The sequence below is a fragment of the Trifolium pratense genome, linkage group LG4, assembly GCF_020283565.1.
Source record: "Trifolium pratense cultivar HEN17-A07 linkage group LG4, ARS_RC_1.1, whole genome shotgun sequence".
NCBI lineage: Eukaryota > Viridiplantae > Streptophyta > Magnoliopsida > Fabales > Fabaceae > Trifolium > Trifolium pratense.
The window spans coordinates 18,225,651-18,247,368 of NC_060062.1; the positions used below are offsets into that span (position 1 = coordinate 18,225,651).

At 36.6% G+C, this 21,718-nt stretch overlaps 1 pseudogene; it reads right to left on the bottom strand.

Annotated features, from left to right (window-relative positions):
• Window positions 1–541: 541 nt before the first annotated feature.
• Window positions 542–21,285, bottom strand: LOC123922208 (annotated as a pseudogene).
• Window positions 21,286–21,718: the final 433 nt, after the last annotated feature.

Sequence of the window (21,718 nt, forward strand, 5' to 3'; positions counted from 1 at the left end):
CTAGGAAAGTTGGCCAATATATGCCTGAAAGACGCCATTTCTTTCTCACCCTTTAGAATGAAGAGATGTTCATAAAAACGGTTAGAAAATTTTGCTCAACTTCAACGAACAAAAAATAAAAATGATTGGCAACCCATTTAGAACTAGTAGCGAAAATACACCATCACGGTTGAAGAGTCATTGCCGTAGAGAAGAAAGTTGAAATACTATGTGGCACTTGAGGGGATGCTGAATCCTGAGGAACATATATATTCAAAGGTATAGTTTCAAATTGCAGAGAGACTATGCTTTGCACCAAAAGAAAAATGCCAAGGAACAAAGTTAAAGTAACTACCTGATATGATAATCAATATTATAATTGGAATTATCAGCCCCATATAAAACGATCCACCGTGTGATTGAGAATTTTAAAAAGCAGTGGTTTTTAAGTCTTTCTCTGCAACCATAATTAGAAAGGGGAAAAAAAGTGAAGAGAGACGTAGGTGTGCAGAAAGCTTCATACACTGAACAATAAAGGAAACACTAGACAGCTGAAGTCATAAAATGATAATTAATTAATTAACAAAACCATGAACATAGACTTCTCCAATTGAGAGCCCTTCATATCAAAATGATTATGTTCCTCCACCAAATTAAAATATCTGAAGAGAACTGCAGTTCTACATGGCAGATGTGACTTACACCAAATTATTTTAATAAAATAAAAATCTTTCCGAAAAGGATTTAGTAAAATTACTTGGTTTATGACCATTAACCACTCTACTAGTTATTAACAATGTTAAAAACAATGTTAAAAGAGTGATCAATGAGTAATCACTTGAGTAGTTAGGTCTTTCTAAAACCGGCAATATCTTCCCGAATTTTTATTTTTGGGTTTTTTAGTAATCCTCCCTTACTCCATAATGTTACACGTGTAAAAACAGCTAAATATAACTACGCACTGATGTTCATTATGCAATTATAATCATAATGCTATTCCACTAGAATAAAATACACAAAAATGCTAGTATAGAAATTCAAGAAAAATTCTATTTGTAGACAGTGCAATTTGGTCCTTCAATATCACAAGTTCTGTCAAAAGTTCTTCAGAACCCAAAAGTTTTAGATACTCCATTGCTGTGGTCAGCAACCCTTGACTTGCTAAGATTTCAGCATATTTTTCAACAAGCTTGCACAGAGAGGCACTAAAGCGCTTCTGCCCAGTTGCCAAGGCAAGAACAATAGTTTTTTCCATCAAATCCTAACAATATATAATTGTCAGTTGTCAAGCAGTACTATTGGTAAGTGGGAGTTTTATATTATATTTATATATATTTGTTGAGATATTGCCTTGATCTAGTTTCCTTTATTACTATTATGTGATATTTTGTTTACATCTTTACGTTGATAGCACATATTATTATCCCTATAATTTGGGGATCTTGATTGTAAACTATTAGAATTTGAGAGGCCTATACTCAACCATAAAAGCTAGCTTGAGAGTTGAGGTTTGCACTACACTTATAAAGGCTATCTATGCCGCATCTCTAGCCAATGTGAGACTTCTAACACACCCCCTCACGTCCAGGACTACACAAGCTGGAACGTGGAATCAACAACAACGGGTGCCCCAAATATGGGAGGTCTCCACACAACAAACAACAAATGGATCTAGGATAGGTTCTGATACCATCTTAGAATTGAGTTTTGGGTCTAACTCATCCTTACAAAACCGGCTTGTAAGGTGAGGATTGCCTCTAGTATATAAACACTTATTCAGGCCATCACGTAACCGATGTGGGACTTCTTAACAATCTTAGAATTGAGTTTTGGGCCTAACTCATCCTTACAAAACCGGCTTGTAAGGTGAGGATTGCCTCTAGTATATAAACACTTATTCAGACCATCTCGTAACCGATGTGAGACTTCTTAACACATACCCTCACGCCCAGCACTATTGGGCTTGGTGCGTAGATATAAACGACGGGTGGCCCGATAGCGGAAACCTGATAACAGTGTGAAGAAGATTTCCTTCTTGAACTTGGCTGGTTTTGATGATAACAAACTCACATCACAAAAGAAGAAAGTTTATGGAGGCTCAACAAGAGGAAACAAGATGAAGACCAAGTCTTAGGCTTTTTATTAAAATAATTGTAAGTATAGTCCTTATCTTTGATTTATCATTTTCAATAATTATATAATTTAGAATGCTCAGAAATTATTTTAAAATTAATTACAAATAAGTTTCTAAGTTAAATATAAGAGTCCATATGAAGCAAGCTATTAAAATTATAAAAAGCTGATTTTTGAAACATAGCTGTCAGCACCAATTAAATCTGTCCGGTCGTTAACCGTTTTAAAAAGATCTGTTGCTGTTGGTAAAATCAAAGCAACGCAACGTTTGAACTTTGAAAAGAGAACGTTTTAAATCTTCTATCCGTAACAACAAATGTAATATGTCCTAGACAGAATTTGAACCATTGTGTTTTTTAAACATAACTTTTTATTATAAGATTTTTTGAAGAGTTGTCTTGCTTCATGGACATTTTCTAAAGCCTCTATAAATATATTTATGATCATTACAATTGAAAAAAAAAAAAAAAACAACTTTCATATTGACAAAATTTATAAGTTATTAATATCACTTTTCTTATAAACTTTCAAACATATATCTTGTGAAACTTTGCATATATTTTCATATCCATAAAAGTTTCTGAGCACTAAGATATATACATTATTAAAGTGATATTGATTTGATAACAGCCATACATAGTTTTCTTCATTCTTAACTTTGTATTGTTGCTTGTTTTCAAAGTTTGTGGAAACAAGTGTGTTTGAGAGAAAGTGGGGTGCTTTCTCTTTGTGTTGTATGAGAATTTCATTATAGGGTTGGTGAAGATTCTTGTTGTTGAAGATAGTGGGGTGCTATCTTGTGTTGTATGTTAGAAAGATTGTTAGGGGGTCTTGGGGTAAGATTGCTTGTAACAAAAATTCTAACATAGTGAAATCCTTCACGGGGTGTGAAGGTACTGGACGTACCCTTAGGTTAGGAGGGGAACCAGTATAAACCTTTGTGTCCTTCTTCTCTTCCCTACACTCTTTATTTTTCTACATGTTGTTCTTACCTTCATCATAACTTTTAAAGAAAAATAAAGGAATCCACACTATCTCTAAAATAACCAAAAAAGTCTTAAAACCTAATTCGCCCCCCTCTTAGGTGCACTCTCAAACTTACAAACAGGTGGACCAACGGATCGAGGAGAGGCTCTGATACCATATTAGAATTTGAGAGACCTATACTCAACCACAAAAGCTAGCTTGAGAGTTGAGATTTGCACTACAGTTATAAAGGCTATTTATGCCACATCTCTAGCCAATGTGGGACTTCTAACATAAACTTTTGATTATAAATATGGCAGGCTGAAGGCTTAGTCCTTCAAGCAATTCAACCATTTCAATCAAGATGGTATCCAGAGCTAGGTTACTCTAGTTATATTTTATCTGTTTTTTCATTCTTTCTTTTCTTCCCAAGTCTGGTACTGTAGCATCCACGACTCGTTGTCACTGTCGTCACTACAGTAGACACGCGCAGAAGCCTAGTCACCGGAAGGCTCCGATCAAGACGCCTATGGTTCCATTCAACTCGTCGGTTACTGTCTCTGTTTCTAGGGCGCTCTCTATTTGGTGTGCAGCCTCTAACATCTCTAGTTGAGTCCAGTTCTGGTGCCTTCTGTTCAACGCACCTTTGTTAGCCTTATTGGAGTGTTTTCATCAATGGCAAAAATTTGTAATACTTACAGTATATGTCAGCAAATCTCATCGGTTGTTGCACACACAGGAAACTCTACAGTTTGTTACTCTCAGTCATCATATGTTGGATATTGGATTCTGGATTCTGGTGCCTCCGACCACGTAGCTGGTGACCGTTATCTCTTATTGAAATTGTCACCACCTAAAATCTCGCAACATATCACTGTTGCTGATGGTTCTAAAGCTAAGGTCACAGGCATCGGTCAAGCCACACCTCTTCCCGAACTATCATCGTCGTTTGGGTCACCCAAATTTAAATAATTTAAAGAAAATGGTTCCTAGTCTCTCTCGTGTACAATTTTTGGAGTATGAGTCATGTCAGTTAGGAAAACATGTCTGTTCTACCTTTCCAAGTTAAGGTCACAGTCAAGCAAGTTTTCCATGTGGTCTTGTTCATTCTGATGTGTGGGGTCCAAGTCGTGTCAGTTCTACTTTGGGGTCAGATACCTCGTTACTTTCATCAATGATTTTTCAAGATGTACGTGGATTTTCTTGATGAAAGAACTTTCAGAGCTATTTACCATATTTCAGAATTTTTGTAATGAATTCTAAACTCAGTTTGGGCTTTCTATTCGTATCTTGCACAGTGACAATGCAAAGGAGTATTTTTCTCCTCCATTCAATAATTTCATGACATCTTATGGTATGGTTCATCAATCATCATGTCCTCATACCCCTCAACAAAATGGTATTGCAGAAAGAAAACATTGCATTGTCATATTATTGAAACTGCACGTACCTTGTTGATTCATGCCAATGCACCTCTGAAATTTTGGGGCGATGTCGTTCTGAAAGTACCCCACTCTCTCTTATTTCCTGAGGAACCTTTATATAAAGTTTCTCCACGTATCTTTGGTTCTACATGTTTTGTTCATGATCTAACTCCAAGTCTTGATAAGTTGAAGGCTCGTGCAATTAAGTGTATCTTTCTTGGTTATTCTCGAGTACAAAAAGGGTACCGATGTTATTCTCCTTCCACTCATTGTTTCTACATATCTGCAAATGTCACTTTTTTTTAAGATACTCCATTCTTCACTTCAACAATGTCACAAATAACTTGTTCCCCCTATTTCATTTGTTCCCAATTTGTCAGCCTCAGATACACCAAATACTTCAGAGCCTTCCATCCCTCCAACGTCAGAGTCTTCTATCCCTCTATAGTCTACGTCAGAGTCTTCTATCCCTCTAGAGTCTTCCATCCCTCCAGAGTCTTTCATCCCTTCAGCTCCTCCTTTAATTACTTATCAGCGTCGTCCCCGTCCTACACAAGTTGAGGAAATCGTCATTGAAGAGACCAATGCTTCATCTCATGTTCCAATCACTCAACCTGCTTCGGACCGAGTTGAACCGCCTGTAGACCCACCAATAACTCTTCGCAAAGGTACTCGTTCTACTCAAAACCCTCATCCCATTTATAATTTTTTGAGTTATCATCGCATATCTCCTTCCCATTATGCTTTTGTGTCTGCTCTTTACTCCGTGTCCGTTCCAAAAACTGTACAGGAAGCATTTTCTCACCCAGGATGGCGTCAAGCTGTGATTGATGAGATGACAGCTCTAGAATCTAACCAGACTTGGACTCTTGTCAGTGGGTATTCGCCATCAAGGTAGGACCAGATGGTCAAATTAATCGATTGAAAGTTCGTCTTGTAGTTAAAGGCTATACTCAAATTTTTGGTTTGGACTATGGTGACACTTTCTCTCCAGTTGCAAAGATGACTTATGTTCGTCTTTTCTTATCTATGGCAGCTATGCGCAATTGGCCTCTCCATCAGTTGGATATCAAAAATGCTTTTTTACATGGTGATTTAGCTGAATAGGTCTATAGGGAGCAACCACCCGGGTTTGTTGCTCAGGGGGAGTCTCGTGGCTTTGTTTGTAGGTTGCGAAAAGCTTTATATGGTCTGAAGAAGAGTCCTAGAGCATGGCTTGATAGATTAAGTTCAGTTCTTCATAAATTTGACATGGTCCATAGCGAAGCCAACCACTCAGTGTTTTATAGACATTCATCTACTAACCAATTAGGGTCGGGAATAGGTCAGGCGGCCTACAAGCGCCTTCGGACTGGCCTGTTTATTAAAAATGTTAGGCTCAGGCTTTGAAAAAGACTATTTACATAAATAGGCCAGACTAGGACTTTTAAAAAAGCCTACAAAGCCTGATAGGCCGACCTGTTTATATTTAATAATTATTATTTATGTAATATTATTATGTAATATTATTATTTATATAATAATTTTATTATGGCATACTTAACTTTGTCGTAATCGTATTTGTTATTTTATTAGCTTTTAATTCTTGTGCTAATCATTTTATTAGTTTTTTCTTATCGTTGTAGAAATTATAAAAATTTAAATGTGAAATAGGCTTTAAGGCCTGTTTAGCCTATTTAAAAACACTATATAGAGTGATTAAAAAAAACTATATAGAGACATTTATGTAACACATGCTTTTAACGGGCTAAACGGCCAGGCCAAAAAAAATTGCATTTGATAGGTCGTAGGCCATGCTTAGGCCTGAAGAAAAATCGTAGGCCAGGCTCAGTCCTTTCAAAGCTTGGCCTGGCCTATTCCCAACCCTATAACCAATGCATTTATCTTCTTGATTATGTCGACGACATTGTTATCACATGAGATGACCAAAAAGGTATTCACGATCTCTGATAGAAACTTATATGAGGAAATGGATTTAGCATTCGGGCCAAAACCAAGAGTTTGGAGGGTTTACACAAGGCAACATGGTAAGTTGAGTAAAGAATAATGACGTGGCTATGTGAAGGAAGGAAAAGCATGTGACTAGTACTATTTAATAGAAAGAGGTGTCAGGGAATAATCAGATAAGGATATTGTTAGAAGTGGGGTCACCTGTTGATGATTGGGGAGCACATGCTCTTTGGGATTGGTAGTAATCACTATCGATTTGTTATTTCCCCTTTGTCATCCATCGTTTTCAATACAACTTTTCCTCTGTTTTCCTTTACAATTCATTATTCTAATCAGATTCCTTTACAATCATTTATAAATCAGTATAAAAACCCATCAATTGGTCCGACCTACCGGTAATTGTTCATGCCACCTAGATCTAACAAACCAAAAATGGGAGATCGCGTTGAAGCTTTGGAGAAACAAATGAATGGGAGATCGTGTTGAAGCTTTGGAGAAACAAATGGATGGTGTTGAGACCACACTTCAGTCATTGATTGAGCAAATGCAAACACAGAGTCACGCAATCAGTGAGTTGGGAAAGCAGCTAGGGAAGCAGAAGGCTAGCCCGAAGAGTGAGACGACGGTGGAAGCGTCATCAGTCACTGAATCACGTCTCGCCGGGAAGAAGGTGAAGCTGCCAGTTTTTTACGGTGAAGATCCTGTTGCATGGATCACACGCGCAGATATCTACTTCGACGTTCAAAATACACCAGATGAGATGAGAGTCAAACTATCTCAATTGAGCATGGAAGGAGCTATGATCCGTTGGTTCAATCTCTTGCTTGAAACAGAGGATGATCTCTCTTGGCAAAAGTTGAAAAAGGCGTTGATTGCTCGCTATGGAGGAAGGAGATTAGAGAATCCTTTTGAGGAGTTATCAACACTCTGTCAAACTAGATCGGTTGAGGAATATGTGGAGGCTTTTGAGTTCCTATCATCGTAAGTCAGAAGGTTGTCGTAGGAACAGTACTTAGGGTACTTCATGAGTGGTTTGAAACCACCGATACAGAGACGCGTTCGTACTTTGAACCTGTTGACGCGTATGCAAATGATGAGGATGGCTAAGGACATTGACGACGAATTACGCAAAGATGATGATGACGGGGACAGACGTCTTCGAAGAAAGGGTATTGTTGAGCGTTTGGGCCAGAAAGATTGGGCCGGATCGGCCTACAAAAACAGGAGTGGGTCCAATTTGAATACCAAAGAGTCGAATCGGGTTTCTAATTCGGGTTGGTCTAACCCGAGTTATAAAACGGGTTCGAGTGGATCTAACCTAAATTCCTAGTCCTCGCTTTTATCAACTGCGAGAAAAATGGAGGCAGAACGTCGATTCAACAATTCAGATCGATGGAAGGGAGCGAGGGGTATGGAGAGTGACGAGGTTATCGAACGTAGGGCTAAGGGTTTGTGCTTCAAGTGTAGGGGAATATGGCATCCAACAACATATAAGTGCCCTGAAAAAATTTTGAGAGTCCTAATTCTGGGTGGAGGGGAAAGTACTGATGAGGAAGGTGAAATCATAACAATGGAGGCTGTGAAATCAGATGAGGAGGTGGAAGAAGAAGCAGAGTGCAAAGTTATTGGTGTGTTAGGAAGTATGGGTAATTTCACACTATGAAGGTGGAAGGGAAGATTGAGGGTGTTGATGTGGTGGTGTTGGTAGATAGTGGAGTTAGCCACAATTTCATCTCACCAAAGGTTACTGCAGCGCTGGGTTTACCTGTTACTTCTACAGCTGTTAAGAGTATCAGACTAGGGGATGGACATAGAGTTATGTCACAAGGAGTTTGATGATAGTCAATTATATGATGTTTTTAGTAATAGATTAGAGTAGTTTTTATAGTAATTAAAGACTTGCAAGCAAATATCGGGAAAAGTGAAGACACAAGGACCAGAAATAGCTCAAACCCAGCTGTAAAACTATAAATAGAGCCTCATTCCTCCACTATTATTCATTCACAAACATTCCAAAATATTCAATACTTTGAATATTCACTCTAGAGTAGGAGAACTCCAAGGAGGAGGCAAGGAGGCCAAGGAACTCCAAGGCCAATAAGGTTCTTTTCTTTCTGTCTTAGTAATTTATTTTTCCTAGGTTAGGTGGAGTCGAGAAACTCCCTTACGAATGTTTGGTTGTACTATTTATATTAGTTATTTATATAAATTCAGTTATTTCTACTTTAAACTCTTTCAATTGTCTGGTATTAGTTATTTTAATATTGATCACATTAGAATAAAATCTAAGGACCTAGTGGATATCACATAGGAAAAGAAGCTAGTAATCCCGAACGAAGGACAGTGTGCTAAGGCCTGCATGAGAGCATTAAATTCAGTATTTGCCGTCTTAGTATAGGATTGGAAAAGAACGTTAATTTCTACCTTGCAGAGTATGCTTATGGGTAGGTGACTAGTTTTAGGCAAACGTGACAACTTATAATTTAGGGGTCCCCAGGGCGATGAGACCAAAGTTTTAACGAAAAAGTGGAGTTCTGGATCATGGTGTCTAAATAAAGTAAGAGTAACCTTTAACTAGGCTATGTAGAAACTTGTAATAGAAATAGGCACAAATAATAAATACATCGCACCTATTTTCAATAGTCTAAATCCTAGAAGAATAGTTGAGCAACCAAGCAGGAGTAAGGGAGGGATCCGACCACTCTTAACCGCCCCGTGTGGTCACACACACCTTTTATTTTCCGCAATTTACTTTTTCACAATTTATTTCCTGTATTTACTAAAGTACCCGCAAAGATACCTTCTTAAACAAACAAAGCGAAGACAATTATCCATGTTCCTAAGCGAAACTAGTAACCTTGGCACAATCCCTATGGAGAACGATAAACTTATCACTTTATTACTTGGTAGCGATTCTGTGCACTTGCAGAGCCAACCGTCAGAGTTTGTAAGGGAATTCAAATCAATGTTGGATCAATGATAGTGATAGTTGATGCATTTGTTCTAGAATTGGGAGGTTTGGATGTTGTGTTGGGAGTATCGTGGTTATGTACCCTTGGCAAAGTAGTGTTGGATTGGAAAGATCTCACTATGCAGTTTTGGTACAATGGGCAGAAAGTGGTGTTACAGGGAGGTGGTAAGCAAGTGAAGCAAGGATTTTGATAGAATCATGGATCACACAGTGGGCTTGGAAGAGGGTGAGCCCAAGCCAAGAGTTTGGCGTGTTTACAAAAGAAAGAAAGGAAATGAGAATAAGAATGATGACGTGGATAAGTGATAGTGACTTGCTTGGGAGTGAGTGCTATAAAGCATGTGTCAGGGAATGAATAAGGGTATTGGTGAATTTGTTATTTGGGTGGGGCCATCTTGTCTGTGGCTTGGGAAGCATTCAGTGCTTTAGGCTGTTAGTACATCACTAACAGATTATTTTCTTTTCTATTCCTTACTCGTTTGTCATCTTGTACTTTAATTCCTCCATTAATAATATATCTACCATCTTTATATTTACTCTATCACTCTGTTATTATATATAAATCCCATCTAAATCATATACATATATATACATATTCAATCTAAATCATATACATACCCATCAGATTTTTACACAATTTCCTTGAGGGCAGTCTTATGAGAAATGGTTCAGAATGATGTGGCCTTCATCAAGACAAAGAGCCTACTGAAGATGATGCTAATATACAGGAGTTGAACACTATTCTTCACAAGTTTCGTGAAGTTTTTCAAGATTGTATCAAGTTGCCTCCTCAAAGGTCTCAGATGCATCGCATCAAAATTGTTTGAAGAGCACAATCCAGTCAATGTCAGGCCTTATAGGTATCCCCACCACCAGAAGGAAGAAATTGAAAGGCAAGTTACTGAGTTGCTTGAAGCAAAGGTTATACGTCCTCGCATGAGTGCATTCTCAAGTCCTGTGATTTTGGTAAAAAAGAAGGATGCTAGTTGGAGGATGTGTGTGGATTATAGAGCTCTCAACAAAGCCAAAGTTCCAGATAAGTACCCTATCCCTATAGTAGATGAATTACTGGATGAACTGTTTGGATCTACTATTTTCTCTAAGATAGATTTAAAATTTGGTTATCATCAATTAGAGTTACTGAGGAGGATATACACAAAACTGCATTTAGGACTCACAATGGTCATTACGAATATCTAGTAATGCCTTTTGGGTTAATGAATGCTCCTGCTACCTTTCAAGCCACAATGAATGACATTCAGGCCATTTTAAGAAAATTTGTGCTAGTATTCTTTGATGATATTTTAATATATAGCAAGGACCTAGTTGAGCATCAATTGCATTTGGAGCAGGTCTTGACTGTTTTGTTACAACACAGTTATGTGGCTAATCAAAAGAAATGCAAGGTTGGCTGTCCTCAAGTAGATTACTTCGGCCATATCATATCTGGAGCAGGTGTAGCTATTGATCCTGAGAAAATCCAATGTATAGTGGACTGGCCAGAACAAAAAAATGTCAAAGGTGTGTGTGGATTTTTAGGATTAACAGGATATTACAGGAAGTTCATTAAAGATTATGGCAAGCTAGCTAAGCCATTAACTGAAATGACTAAGAAGGATAACTTTAAGTGTGGAATAGAAGCATCTCAAGCTTTTGTTCTATTAAAGAAAGTTATGACAACTTCTCCTGTGCTAGTGCTTCCAAATTTCTCCTTACCATTCGAAGTGGAATGTGATGCAGCTGGTAGGGGAATTGGAGCTGTGTTGATGCAGAAAAGACAGTCCTTTAGTAAGGCTCTGTCTGATGGAAATTTATCTAAATCTGTTTACGAAAAAAATTGATGGCATTGGTGTTAGCTATTCAACATTGGCGCCATTATTTGTTGGGTAAACAGTTCATTGTATATACTGATCATAAGAGTCTTAAGCATTTCCTTCAACAAAGACTCTCTTCTCCTGATCAACAATGCTGGCTTGCAAAGCTTTTGGGTTATCAGTTTGAAGTACAGTATAAACCAGTGTGGGAGAACAAGGCTGCTGATGCCTTGTCCAGATGTAATGATGGTGAGTTCACTACTATGGTATCCTATCCTACCTGGTTAGATGGCAAGAATTTGATACAGGAAGTGACAAATGATTCTGATATTCAACAGATGGTGGCTGAGTTGAATATCAATCCTTTGGGAAAATCTGGTTTTAATGTGAAGCAAGGATTATTATTTTACCATGACAGGTTGGTTTTATATTCCAAATCACCTTCCATTCCTATGTTACTTAAGGAATTTCATAGCACGCCCACTGGAGGCCATTCTGGATATTTGCGAACTTATAAAAGGTTGGTTGAAAACTTGCACTGGATTGGAATGCAAAGAACAGTGAGGGACTTTGTGCGTGCTTGTGATGTCTGCCAACGGAAGAAATATGATTCTACCACACCTGGAGGTCTTCTCCAACCCTTACCAGTACCTCATGTTATTTGGGAGGACCTGTCTTTAGACTTTATCATGGGGCTGCCTAAGTCAAAAGGGTTTGAAGCAATATTGGTTGTTGTGGACAGGTTGTCTAAGTATGGCCATGGCATTTTACTTAAACACCCTTACACGGCCAAATCTATGGCTGAGTTATTCGTGAAGGAGATAGTCAGACTTCATGGTCTTCCAAGCTCAATTATTAGTGACAGAGACCCACTCTTTGTAAGTCACTTTTGGATGGAGTTTTCAAAATACAGGGCACCAAATTAAAGATGAGTTCTGCTTATCATCTGGAGACGGATGGGCAAACTGAAGTGTTAAATAGGTGCCTGGAAACTTATTTGCGTTGTTTCGCTTCCGATCAACCAAAAACTTGGTCCCATTGGATTTCGTGGGCAGAATTTTCATATAATACCACATTTCATATTTCTATCGGTAAAACACCCTTTGAAGTGGTATATATAGACGACATCCTCCAAATTTATTGAGGTTTCTAAGTAATGAAACAAAGGTGGCAGCTGTGGCAGTCGAGTTGAGTGAGCGAGATGAAGCTCTCAATCATCTTAAAGTGCATCTATCAAGGGAACAAGAGTAGATGAAACACCAGGCTGACAAGAAGTGCAGACAAGTGACATTTGAGGTAGGAGAATGGGTTTTTCTCAAGTTACGCCCTCATAGACAAAATTATGTGGTCAAAAGGATTTATCAAAAATTAGCTGCAAGATTTTATGGTCCTTTTCAAGTTATAGAAAAGCTGGGAGAGGTGGCCTATCGTTTGAGATTACCAGATCATTCTAAGATCCATCCCGTGTTCCATGTTTCATTGTTGAAAAAGGCTGTTGGCGAATATCAAGTGCAAGGAGATATACCTAAAGAACTTGAAGTGACTGATGCTGAAGATGTGTATCCTGATCAGGTTTTGGGATCAAGAGTGGATATGCGAGGAGGTGTCTCAATTCCACAAAGCCTCATTAAATGGAAGAATCGTTCTATTGACGATGTTACTTGGGAAGACACTGCTTTTATCAGAGGACAGTTTCCTAATTTCCTTGAGGACAAGGATGTTGAGAAGGAGGGGGGAATTGATAGAAACTTAGATGAGGAAATGGATTTAGCATTTGGGCCAAAACCAGGAGTTTGGAGGGTTTATACTAGGCAACGTGGTAAGATGAGTAAAGAATAATGATGTGGCTATGTGAAGGAAGGAAAAGCATGTGACTAGTACTATTTAATAGAAAGAGGTGTCAGGGAATAATCAGATAAGAATATTATTAGAAGTGGGGTCACCTGTTGGTGATTGGGGAGCACATGCTCTTTGGGATTGGTAGTAATCACTATCGATTTGTTATTTTCTCTTTCTTGTCTTTTCCAGCTAAATTGTACTCATTCATCGTTTCAATACAACTTTTCCGCTGTTTTCCTTTATCATTCATTATTTTACTCAAATTCCTTCGCAATCATTTATAAATCAGTATAAAAACCCATCAATCTCAAGCAACATTTGTTTCAGCACTTCCAAACCAAGGACTTGGGTCGACTAAAATATTTTCTTGGAATTGAAGTAGCCCAGTCAAAATCAGGTATTGCCATCTCTCAGAGGAAGTATGCTCTTGACATTTTGGAGGAGACTGGGATGTTAGATTGCAAGCCCATTGACACACCTATGGATCCAAATACCAAGCTTATGCCAAATCAGGGGGAGTCTTTTTCAGACCCGGGTAGATATCGAAGATTGGTAGGAAAGTTGAAATACCTTACTATGACTAGACCTGACTTATCCTTTGCCGTAAGTGTTGTTAGCCAGTTCCTTAATTCTCCTTGTGATAGTCATTGGGATGCAGTGGTTCGTATCTTGAGATACATAAAGGGGTCTCCAGGAAGAGGAATAGTTTATGAGAATAGAGGTCAGAAAAATGTTGTTGCATATACAGATGCTGGCTGGATGTCCTAGTGATCGACGTTCAACATCTGGTTATTGTGTTCTTATTGGAGGGAATCTTATTTCTTGGAAAAGCAAAGCGTTGTTGCTAGATCCAGTGCAGAGGCCGAATACTGAGCTATGGCTCTCACCACATGTGAGCTTATTTGGTTGAAACAACAACTTGACGAGTTAAAATTTTGCAAGATTGAGTCAATGAGTCTCATTTGTGATAACCAGGCAGCCTTACATATTGCATCTAATCCAGTCTTCCATGAGCAGACAAAGCACGTAGAGATTGATTGTCACTTTATCCGTGAGAAGATTCTTTCTGGGCAGATCGTTACATCTTTTGTGGACTCTAATGATCAATTGGCTGATATTTTCAGAGGTCCGCGAATATCTTATATATGTACCAAGCTTGATGCATATGATATATATGCACCAGCTTGAGGGGGAGTGTTGAGATATTGCCTTGATTTAGTTTCCTTTATTACTATTATGTGATATTTTGATTACATCTTTATGTTGTTAGCACTTATTATTATCCCTATAATTTGGGGATCTTGATTGTAAACTTTTGATTATAAATACATCAGGCTGAAAGCTTAGTCCTTCAAGCAATTCAACCATTTCATTCAAGAATATTTACATGCACAAATAAGAGTATCAATCTTACCTGAAGAAGGTCAACATAAGATTTTCCTTCATGCTCATCTGACAGGCTCCTTGACCAAATTTCAACTGTTTTCTCAATATTTCCAGCACATATTAAAACAAAAGAGTTGCAGCTAATGTATTGCCAGCCCCCATGAATTTTGAAGCAAGTGTGTCACAAAGCATAGTCCATTAATCTCTATGAGCAAACTGTTAACATGTGAAGACAATTATAATAGGCAGCTTACTATAAAAATACCCGATCATCAAAATTTATGTCCCATTGGGGATTTTATAGTTATAGTTTATGCTAAGAAAAAGGTAAACCATCCACATATTGCATCATGATCTTAGATTTCACTACTTCATTATGACAATTGGTAGCAATAGTATGTAGACAACATATGTCAAAAGGTTGAATCAATTAGTTTGTTAATAGTAACAATTAGGGAGTTGGACAGTGTTGAAAATTGACCATGGTGGTGCCAAGGCAGGGAAAGTTGACAGACCACAATACAATGGGAGTGGCCGCAATGAAGTTGGTGGCCATGGTGGATCTTAGAAAGCCATATTTATATGGTGGATTTTAGGCTCACAATCATAATCTTCTATCGACAACATCGAATTTACTTGAGTTAGTTACAACGTACAATAAACAACATAGGCATGTTGCCTATAAATAGGAATAGGATGATACAAACCAGAACCTGTAGCAGTAGAAACAGAGCAGCAAACAGAATAGAAAAACATGGGAATAATATTAATTGGAACTAGATGAAACTGAAATAACAATTTATTTATGATTCAAAACAAGATAATAGAGGATCTCTCAATTATCTCCATAGACGAAGGTCAACAATCAGAAAACAGCATTTGCAAACTCTTAAACGAAGGTCAACAACCAGAAAACAGGCAAAAACGAAGCAATGAAGGCAGAAAACAACCAGAGGTAGAAAGAAGCCTAGGGCAAAATAAATATGAGCAAGTGAGTCTGAACACTACTAAAATTTTCATACGTAACTCTGTATTCCCTTTTAATCAATTTAAGAATTATAGGAAGACTAAAATGATGAGCATACTTTAAAAACTAACCTAAAACACAATTAGATCAGCAGCAAAGACCAATGAGACTTACGCTGCAAAGAAGAGCAAGGGTTTCTTTCCAGAATTTTAGAGGCCTATTGTTCACAAGGCTTAAGAGATCATGGCTCACCATCGCTGAAACAACCTGAAAATAGAAATGAACCACAAATGAAAGAGATTTACAAAAAATAAATATTTGATAGGAATTTGACAATTTTTGTTGGATATGAAATTTAAATAGATTGTAAGATGTAATAATATCAACTACCTTAAAGTATGGTGATCGGTTTTTCTTAAGGTATTGATCCCGTGTACTTTCCCACAAGGAGGTACTACCCATGTGAGCAATAACTAAAGCATCAGCCCATTTATTAGCAGATATGCATTGAGAAACTGCCCCCTTGTAGTCCCCAACAACTAAAGCACGCTGAACACTGTCATCAAATGAAGGATCACTGCTCTCTTCCACTTCCACATCATCATCTTCGATTTTCTTTGAACCATTTGCATTATCTGCAACAACAAAGTTGTTTGCAGCCATAGATGGAGGAGTCTCAGCTTTAGGACTGGGAAGATTGTTAAAGAAATCTTCCCCGTTGTTAGAAGAGAAAATAGTGGTTTCATCAGTAGCCACATGCCCTACGCTATTAACAGATGTGTCCTCAAGTCCGATAGCATTGACTTCCTGAGAAAGATCATCACTAACTGTGTCTTTTGTTTCACTTGGTGCATTAAAACCAAGGTGTGTGAGAAGTTTTGTTCTTGAAGTTCCATCATCTTCAAACATAACCTTCAAAAAGCCCCATGTTTCCCTTTCCTCGTCAGATCTGCCATAACAATAAAAAGCACTCAACATATGCAAGAGCCACAGCCTAATTGTTAGACTGACGATCAAACGCAAACAGCATAAAACGATATTGCACTTCGTCGATAGAACTTACTCTGATTCCTGAGTCTTTTTATCACATAAAACCCTTAATGAAGTTCTTTCCCCATTCTGTATTGCAGCTTCAAATTCAGTTGAAGGACTCACCAGACCGTCTTCAGTGACCATGTTATGCACATAAACCTTGAAAATTATAAATAAGATGAATTCAACTGAAAGGTTACAGAACATGGACAAAGAAATATACTCAAAGTACTAAAATCTTGCACCTGAAACCCCAGCAGGAGAACCTGAAGCACTAGGACGAAATGACACAGGTTTACCTCCAAAGCCAAAAGACACACCAGCAGGACGTTTATACCATTTTGGAGCTCTCAGCGGTACTGCACAGAAAGGACATGCATGTGTCATTTCACCACCAAATGCCACAACAACAAAAAAATTAAAACCAAAACAAGCATACACCACCAAATGCTTAGAAACAAAATCTACATAGACTGAGCATGGTACTTGCAGATGATTTATAAGAAAGTAAATATTATAGTTAGTAACTTATTTGATGGAATTAAATAATTAAAGCATCACCTGCACTAAAATCAGTCTCTCCAGAACCACGGCAACCCTGCAGATAACCACACGTGTTAGAATTAATATAGCCAGTAAAGGGATCAGCAGGAAGGAGTATTGAAAGCAGATTATGTCTAAAATATAAAAGTCGAAATAGGCATAACTTATTCAACTTCCTATACCATCTATGTGTACACTTCTTATTTGTCTACTACAACTAAAAAATTGAATATATGAAGGCCAAAATTTTAAGCCAAATATTTAAATTACAATATAAGCCAAGTCAATACATGAAAACTGATTTATAGGATTTAGGGACTGTTTGTTTTATCTTTTTTTAAAAATGATTTTTAAAGTGTATTGTTATTTTGTTAAAAAAAAAATTAACAAATAATTTTTTTATAAAAGCTTCAAGTGAGAAATTGGTTTAAATAGCTTCTTTTAAAATGTCATTTTAAGTATTTCATCATTTTGTTACAAACTTTTTGGATGATAAATTTTAAATCATCTCTAAAATAAGAAGCTATTTTAAATAGCTTGTCATAAAAATCATTTTTGAGATATCTTTTTAAAAAAAATATGATTTTTATTAAGTTATTGAATGTCAAAATCACTATTAATTTATAAAAACATGAATTGGAAATAACTTTTATTAAAGCTAAAACATGAAGATAAATAACTTTGAAATAACTTTTATTAAGTTATCATCAAAAATCATTTTTTAAAATACAAAGAAAAATCACTTTTATTAAAGCTAAAACAAGGAACTCCGCTCACAACGGCTTCTTTTTCGTCTACTAAAAGATATATTAAGGCCTGAATTCTAAGCAAAATGTTAAAATAAGAACATGAGCTAAGTATATATGTGAAAACTAATAGATAGGATTTAAGGCACACTATTATGCTCACAAAAGTGGAAGTCCAATTTATAGTCAAAAGTCAGTAATTAAAGTGATATTATAGAGGAAAAAACAAGAATTTTATTTACAAGATGGAATTTATAATTATGGAGATCAGTTCCATGTCTATAACTTGAACAAGAACAAATTATCTTACAATTTATAGCATGATTGAAGTGATAAAAGATGAGAAGGAGAATTAGATACGCAGTAATTGGTTATTTTTAAAAAATATTGCAGAGGGAAATATTAATTCATTCTACCCTTTATGAGACAACTTCAGTCTATACCACAATAACAACACAACTATCTATTAAACTTGTGACCAATAATAATCAGGCAAAAAAAAATTCAATATAACTAATCGACTATTTCATTTTCCTCATCACATCATTCCTTGCTAATTAGTCTCAAAATGAATAGTTAAGAGTATACTTCCACATAATTGCAAAAAAAAAAATCCAAATTATATTTATGTACCTTAATATCGTATATGCCTATTTTTCCATCAAAGGAAGATGCTGATATTACTCCAGGTATCTTAGAATACCAATGCACTTATGCACATCAAAGTTCCAGTTAGTTCCGGTTGGCAATTCATAGGCAATCTGTGCCCACCCCCAGCCAAAAAAGAAAAATTGTCACTACTGGAAAAATGTCCTATAAATACGAAATCTAGCCAAATCTGGCAATTTTGAAATTCTTCAAAAAAAAATAATATGTGAAAGCGATAAAAGAAGGCCAAACACCACCTCTCCAGAAATAGTGTCCCAGCATATAGTTCGGCTATCTTTACCACATGTAAGCAAATAAGAGCTATCATTGGGAGTTGGGACACCATGACATTGCAATTACGCCTAATATCAGAGATTTAGACAAAAAATAAAGTCAGATAAACTTAAAACGGTGATGGAGACTGTAGCTTCACAGTAAAAGCTAAAAGAACTATAAAATTAAGATCCACCCAGGAAGCCTATAAATCATTTAAAAGCATGCTACTATCCATCTCCACATTAATTTGACAGGAACAATCAATAATCTTGCAGTACATCATAATTGATCAAAAAGCAAGAGCCGGAAAATACAGCACTAAGGAAGAGAACACCATAGGTAAGAATAATATAATTAAAGTAACTGCTAAAAACCATAAGAGAAATATTATATCACATACTCTTTACCATGCCCAAAGCTGTGTTACGTTCTAAAATATCTAGAATTTGCTAAACCCCCATGTCCATGTAAAATACACATGCTCTATATTGTATTTTTGCTTCCTAGCACTCTCTATCACTTGTCATATACAATTCACACATAATTGGGATCTACAGCCGTCGGACTTTAATTATTTTTACTAATTACTCGTTTGTTTCCCATATGTTTTTTCAATGGATTCGTGGAAAGGGAATAAGGATATAACAAAAAGAAAAGATAGCATTGATGATGACAACTAGAGGCAGACACAGAATACAATACATCATAAATAAACGAATGGCTGACTTTACCTCTAGTGTGCCCCACAAACTCCTTAATCGGTGTCATTATATTCCTCATATCCCAAAGCTGCGCCAACATGCTCATATAGTCAATACACATACACATTACCTTTAAAATAAACAGACAATCTGCAGAGATTATACCCTCATAGAAGGAGATCCGTCTTCTTTGATGCAACAACAAGTTGTGTAGCAACATAAGGATTCCACTGCAAAACTGAGCACCGTCGTCTAACCGAGTCTGCAAAGCTCGTCAAGGTTACAGTGAGTTCTTTTCAAAACCAAAAGGCAAGAGATGATCGAGTTACCTTATCAATGGCTTATGCTTCTTTAGGTCCAAACCACTGGAGAATAAGACCAAAATTTTAAACAATAAACAAAAAAAAATTATCATCCCAACGAACAAAACAACAATAAGAACAAAATATAAAGGTTGAATTTAATCGCTTCCTCACCAGTGGGCCCATTATATGAAGTCGATGCTAATATGTGTTGCACTTTACTATTCCAAGATAAGAATGACACTTCCCCCTAGGAAGCAGAGCCACTATTCCATTGTGAATAAAGAATTCATAGTGCATTTTCCTCAAGGGTCATTGAGGCATCCATCCCTTACAAAACTTATGTAACATTAGGGACAAGGGTAATTAAGTTTGTAATGAAAAATCACTTCTAACTGCAGTGCAAAATTAAACTTAGGGACTCAGGGTCATCAAAGAATAATATATATCCATTCATGCATTATTATTATTATTATGAATAAAAATTCATAACTTTTTCTAATGGAAAAGAGGACACCGATACAGACAATTGCTTGAGTAGCAATTAAGGCAACAACTAGCTTTCACATTCAGGGACTAGAGTCATTAAGTAGTTTATCCAGCATTTTTTGGGCATCAAGAAAGCATTCATAATGAATTTTCCTCAAAGGTCATTGAAGCATTCATCCCTTACAAAACTTATGAAACATTAGGGACAAGGGTCATTAATTTCATAATGCAATATCATTTTTAATTGCAGTTGCAGAATTGAATTTAGGGACTAAGGGTCATTCATGCATTATTATGAATAAAAATTCATAAAAAAAATTTAATAGAAAAGAGGACACCGATAGAGACAATTGCTTGAGTAGCAATTCAGGCAACAACTAGCTTTTTCACATTCAGGGACTAGAGTCGTTAAGTAATTTATCCAGCATTTTTTTGGGCATCAAGAAAGTATTCATAATGCATTTTCCTCAAAGGTCATTGAAGCACTCATCCCTTACAAAACTTATGAAACATTAGGGACAAGGGTCATTAATTTCATAATGCAATATCACTTTTAAATGCAGTTGCAGAATTGAATTTAGGGACTAAGGGTCATTCATGCATTATAATGAATAAAAATTCATAATTTATTTTTAATAGAAAAGAGGACACCTATAGAAACAATTGCTTTAGTAGCAATTAAGGCAACAACTAGCTTTTTCACATTCAGGGACTATGGTCATGGAGGCATCTATGATCCATCCGTTAAAATTTATAAAACAAAGTATATTCCCGATTCCAACGGTCAAATTTGGGGTTACTAGAGCAATATACTCCACCCCATTTTTAGATAATGAAAAAAGATTATGTCACACCATAGTAAACTTATAGGCTGACTAAGTTCTCAAAAACGAAATTAGACTGCATTAAACACCAATCTCCCAAATACATAACATAGTAAAAAAGGTCATCTTCTTAAGCTAATTATAGAGTTGTAATTATATTGCACGACATGTAGGTAATTGACAGCAAGTGTTAATTGCGTTATACCATATGAGAAACATATAAAATGGTTGAATCACTTGCTTTTCCTTCATTCCGAATCGCACTTACAGCTATATCTGATTCTACACCATACATATAGAGGGGAAAGACAGCTCAAATCATAGAATTACCATATTAATAAAATTTGTTCCCACATTTACTTCCGACATAAAATGCCTATTCACAGCACCAGTCACTGAGTAGCAATTAAGGCAACAACTAACTTTTTCACATTCTGGGACTAGAGTCATTAAGTAATTTATCCAGCATTTTTTGGCATCAAGAAAGCATTCATAATGCATTTTCCTCAAAGGTCATTGAAGCATTCATCCCTTACAAAACTTATGAAACATTAGGGACAAGGGTCATTAATTTCATAATGCAATATCACTTTTAATTGCAGTTGCAGAATTGAATTTAGGGACTAAGGGTCATTCATGCATTATTATGAATAAAAATTCATAATTTTTTTTCAATAGAAAAGAGGACACCGATAGAGACAATTGCTTGAGTAGCAATTAAGGCAACA